Below are 5,691 nucleotides of genomic sequence, written 5' to 3' on the forward strand. Positions count from 1 at the left end.
CTGTAGATGAGCATCTACATAGGACTGTTAAATTGATTGTTGTTTTATATCAAACAACTTTTATAATATATTTTATAAATTTTGAGGAATATGACAAAAAGATACAAAAAAAAAAGAGAGAGAGAGAGAGAGATGGCTCAGCTAAAGCACTGGCTGCTATTCAGAGAACCTAGGAATTTGATTTGTTCTCAGTACCCACAGTAGGCTATGTACAACTGCCAGTAATGCCTGGGGATTAGATGCCCTCTTCTGGCCTCCATAGGTATTGCATATATGTGGCATCCAGTCACATGAATATACATAAATGAAATCTTTTATTTTTCCCTTACTTTTTTTTTTTTTTTTGGTTTTTCGAGTCAGGGCTTCTTTGTGTAGCCCCAGCTGTCCTGGAACTCGTTCTGTAGACCAGGCTGGCTTCGAACTCAGAAATCCGCCTGCCTCTGCCTCCCAAGTGCTGGGATTAAAGGTGTGTGCCACCACTGCCCGGCCCCTTTACTTTTATTTTATATGTATGTATATGTTACTCTACATGTATGTCTGTGTGTTACATAGAGTACCCATAAAAACCATAAGAGGATGTCAGATCCCCTGGGATTGGAATTTTAGACAGTTGTAAACTGCCATCTATGTGGGTGCTGGTAATAGAATGTTTTTGTTTTGTTATTTATTTATTTATTTTATTTTTATATGAGCACACTGTAGCTGTCTTCAGACACACCAGAAGGGGGCATCGGATCCCATTACAGATGGTTGTGAGCCACCATATGGTTGCTGGTGAATTGAACTCAGGACCTCTGGAAGAGCAGTCAGTGCTCTTAACCACTGAGCCATCTCTCCAGCCTCCCACCCACCCACCCATTTGTTTAATTTTGAAACAGGGTCCTGTTGTGTAGCCATGGCTGTCCTGAAAATTGCTATAAGACTAGGCTGGCCTTGAACTCAGAGATCTGCCTGCCTCTGACTCCAGATGTCAAGGTGTGTGCCACCGTGCCTATCAAAAACAAACCTTTTTAGAAAGGGGGGAGGGTGCTGGTGAGATGGCTAAACAAGTTGAAGTACTTGTCATTAAACCTGACAAAAATCTGTGGATCCTTTGGACCCACATGGTACAAGGAGAAAACTGATTCCCACGGGTTGTTCTCTGATTTCCCCTTGTATGTTCACACAGACACACACACACACACACACACACACACACCAAACAAATAAGTAACTTTAAAAAAAAAAGCCTAGCTCTATTGCACCCAGTGCCCAGTACCCTTAACTTGATGTGGGGAGGGTGGTGCTAGGTTAGGACCTATCAGAAGGTCCAGAAGGAGTGCTAAGTCTCTCACATCAGACCTGGAACTTTACTAATATTTTTTGGGGCAATATCTGGATTGACACAGCATGAACCACCCAGGCAGGCTACAGTGGGTCATGTGTCCTTAAACTTCTGGCCTGGACACTTGCCGTCCTGTCCAGCTGTCTGGCCCCTTGGCACTGGGCCTCACACACTTGAACTGTGTGAGGCTCCGGTTCAGCTGGGAGGAACGAGGCACCTCTTTGGAACTCCCCAAATGAGCTCACTTCCCTCCTCATGGTGACGAGCCAGCCTGATAGGCACTTGCAGGACCAGCCTGATGAAGCAGCCAGCCTGTGAAGAAGCTGTGTGGCATGGGCATGTTGGGGATTTCAGGGACTGAATGCCACCCACTTCCTTTGTGCTGTGAACTCACAGAAGCCTGGAGGTGGCTCTTCTGCTTTCAAGATTTTCACCTTGCCTCCTCTAGGATTGCAGGGTATCTGAGGCTTAAGCTTGGGTGCACAGCAGGAGCCTGAATCAGCCCCTGATACCACCCTTCTTAGGCCTACAGAGCCCCTACTCCAAGACCTATGAGTTAGGTCAGCCTTGACTCCTTGTTTCCCCCAAGCTACAGTCTAAGCAAAGCCAGAGGTCTGGGGCAGAGGTTCACCTGGTTTCAGGTTTTTGCCATCATCCTGGCCTCAGCCTCACAGAGCTGCCCCTGGTTCCTATTCTCCTGGAGTCTGAAGCTACAGGTCCTAGCTCAGAGATGCTACCAACATAGTCAGTGCTGCCACCTGCAGTAACCTTGCTCCGATTAAGTTCTCAAGGCCCTGTTCAGAGATCATCAGCCCTGCAATGGAGCACGTAGAAATGTCTGCCAGAATCAGCCAATGCACTCCGAGGATTCTGAAGACAGGTAGTCAAAAGCTCATCTGAGTTATTCCTTAGCCAAAAAAGCATGGGCCAGGTGTAAGGGTCTGCAAGAGCAAGCTGCAGCTCCTTGGTACCCTGAGCCACACTGGCAGGGTGGAACACAGGCTCGCTTGTTCTCAGGGATTGTTCGAATGGAGCCTGAAGGGCTGGGAAGATGAGGTCTTGCTGGCTAGGTCTGAGGAGCCGGTCAGACCCACCTTCCTAACAGAAGAGGGAGGCAGAGCCTCGTGTCCTCTCAGGACGCCCAGTTCAAGAGTTGAAGGAGCAGCCAGAGCTCACTGTGGAAGCAGGAGAAACTGAGAGAGGTCTGAGGGGAGGCGCCTATCACAGCACACATATTGCACTTTAACTGTTCAAGAGTTCTCAAACTGGGGTCTCTGGGCACTTCTGTTCCAGTCTCACCTGATATTTATGGGCTGTTCCCTGGCTAAGTGTTGGCCCTTATAGGCTAAAGATGTGTTTCTCAGGCGGCTAGAAATACCAAGACATCTCTATTGTCCTCTAAGACACATGGAGAGAAAGAGTCCAAGTGAAGACTGGGCAGATAGCAGTGTCGGGGCTACAACCTAAAGACACAGGGGCCCACATTGCTGAGAGGAGATGGAAAGACCCTCAGAAGTCTGCAGGGAACAAAGCCCTGCCATATTTGTGGAACTGTGTTTTGAGCTCCACAGTGAGGAGTCACATGACCAGCAGGTCTAAAGGCAGTCTGGGTGACCACCCCCAGAGTCACACAGGTGCCATAGCTAGCAGTGTTTCTCAGGGTCATTCTTTTCAGGACTTGGGAGAGTTACCTAAGTCTACAGCCATTTGCACTCTAGGACGTGGGCAAAGGCTCCTCAGATATTGGTGGGGGGGGCTCTGATGGAAGCTCTGTCAGGACCAAGGCCAAGCCTGAGGTAGGCTTTCCTGGCCCCACACACAACCTGTGTGGAAGCAGTGACACGGGGTATGGAGGTGTCTGATGGCCCTGGCATCCAGCTCATGGCTGTCTTGGTCCTGAGGTGTGCTGGAGAAGCAGCTGGAAGGGCTATCAGCATAGCAGGACGCTAGGTTTCAGCCAAGGCAGGCTGAGAGCCCATTTCCTGACTCAGGGTCATACCTGAGTACATATGCAAAGACTCTTTTTTTGCCATCTCCACATACTTGGGGGCCAGCTTGAGAGCACCTGTCCTGTATACCATCCTACACAGAATGGACCTGACCAGTGAGTTCAAGCTCCTCACTGTCCCTAGCTCTACCCTCAGAAGTGAGTGACCCTCCCTTCCCCAGGGACCAGACCCCTACCTGAAATCACAGAAGAACTGGGAATGGATGGCCAGCAGGGTGGGGCTTGTTTGAGTCTCTGCATGAAATAGCCACAGGAGCCACCTGCTCTCTGCTCCCCAGATTAACATAGGCTCTGGGGGTGCCAGTCCAGTCAGAACTTGAGCAGATTCGGATCCAAAGGTGTGCTCAGGCTTCCTAGTGGCACCCTGCTGAGGGCAGACGCTGTCTGTCCTCCAGTGAGCATCTGTCCTCCAGTGAGCATCTGTCCTCCAGTGGTGGACTGGGAAAGCTGGTGTGGTAAGGGGCAAGGCTTAGACAGTGGAGTCTTGGGAAGTGAGTTAGCTGACATTGGAGTTGTTGAGGCACCCATAGGGAGAGTGTGATCTGCCCCATCTGCCCTGTGCACCACATATTAGGTTGTCATGGACAACATCCGGTCTCCACCCGTGGGAGATGAGTCAGCATGGCCAGGCAACTGTTGGCACAAAGGCTCCACCCCCAGGGTCATAAAAGTGACTTGGACTTGACAGGTGTTCTCTGGCCTCATTCTTCAGCCACTGGAGACCAAGAACTCTGTCTAGATTAGTGGCCTGTGTGCCCTGGGCAGCAACTTCTTGTTGGGACGTCAAGGTCTGTATTAGTCAGGGTTCTCTAGAGTCACAGAAGTTATGGTAGTCTCTATGTAGTAAAGGAATTTATTGATGACCTACAATCTGTAGTCCGACTCCCAACAATTAACTCCCAACAATGGTCGGCAGCAGCTGTGAATGGAAGTCCGAGGATCCAGCAGTTGCTCAGTCCCACAAGGCAAGCAGATGAAGCAGAGCGAACTTTCCTTCTTCCAATGTCCTTATATAGGTCTCCAGCAAAAGGTGTGGCCCAGGTTAAAGGTGTGTGTTACCACACCTTTAACCCCAGGTGACCCTGCTTGAACTTGTAGATCTTTCTATCCTAATCCTCTGGGGTTCATAGCCACTATACCTCAAGATCTCCATGCCAAGATTCAGGTCGGAAACTTGTATCTCTCAGCCTCCAGATTAGGGCCAGGTGAGCCTTCTAATTCTGGATTGTAGTTCATTTCAGATATAGTCAAGTTGACAACCAGGAATAGCCACTACAATCCACCCCTTGTCAACTTGACAAAAATAATATCTCATGTCCACATGAAACAATAACAAACTCATGAATACGCCTAACATGATATAACTATTCCTCGTACAATCGCAAACGCATTTGTAAATTTACAATGGGGCAATGTCCCCTGGGAACATTCTTTAAGTGTCTCAACTTAAATACCAATTGATGTTAAAGAAATTGGAAGAAAAATTTATTCTTAACAAAATAAGACAGAAGCATTCATATTACTTTATAATCCTCGTTTCTGCAACGGATTACGTGGCCTTAGCTGGTATTTATAACTACCTTCCTCTACTACCCATTCTGTATTTCCTTCCCCCTCAGCAAGCACCTCAGCAGGTCTTGGCTCTTTTCCTGGAGGATTGACCCATATCTTCATTCCTGATGGGTCTGCATCCTTTGTCATCCTGCTTGGATTAGGCTGTTGTAATTTCCCATTGACTTTAATCACAGGACATGGTAGTACTAAGAGACGCCCTAAGGGATCTCCTGCACTCCAGACATATTCCTGCTTACCTCCATTGTGAAGAGACAATCCAATTTCTCCATGATAATCTGGATCTATCACTCCTCCTAACATGGTTATTCCCTTCTTAGCCTGTTGGCTTAAAGGCATTAGAAGCCCAAAATGACTGGGAGGAAGTCTGATCTTCCAGTTCAATGGAATGTTTGTTGTGGCTCCTTGTAGGAGAACTCCCCCCTATGGAACCAAAACTTCTAGGCCAGCAGAACCTAGAGTTGTGGGGACAGGAAGCAAAAATTTTCCTAGAGGGTCACTAGGAGTGATAGTGAGTGGAACTATTCCCTTTTCTACCCCTTGATTCCTGGACCCATGGATCCTTGCTATGGGGGAAACTGTTCCATATATTGGACACTGATTCAAAGCATATACTGCTTTCTGAAGAACTCTGCCCCAGCCCTCCATGCTGTTGCCACCTAATTGGTGCTGTATCTGTGTCTTCAAAAGGCCATTCCATCTTTCTTTCAGACCAGCAACTTCAGGATGATGGGGAACATGGTAAGACCAGTGGATTCCATGATCATGGGCCCACTGTCGCACTTCT

The sequence above is a fragment of the Mastomys coucha genome, unplaced genomic scaffold, assembly GCF_008632895.1.
Source record: "Mastomys coucha isolate ucsf_1 unplaced genomic scaffold, UCSF_Mcou_1 pScaffold21, whole genome shotgun sequence".
In the NCBI taxonomy this organism is placed as follows: Eukaryota; Metazoa; Chordata; class Mammalia; order Rodentia; family Muridae; genus Mastomys; species Mastomys coucha.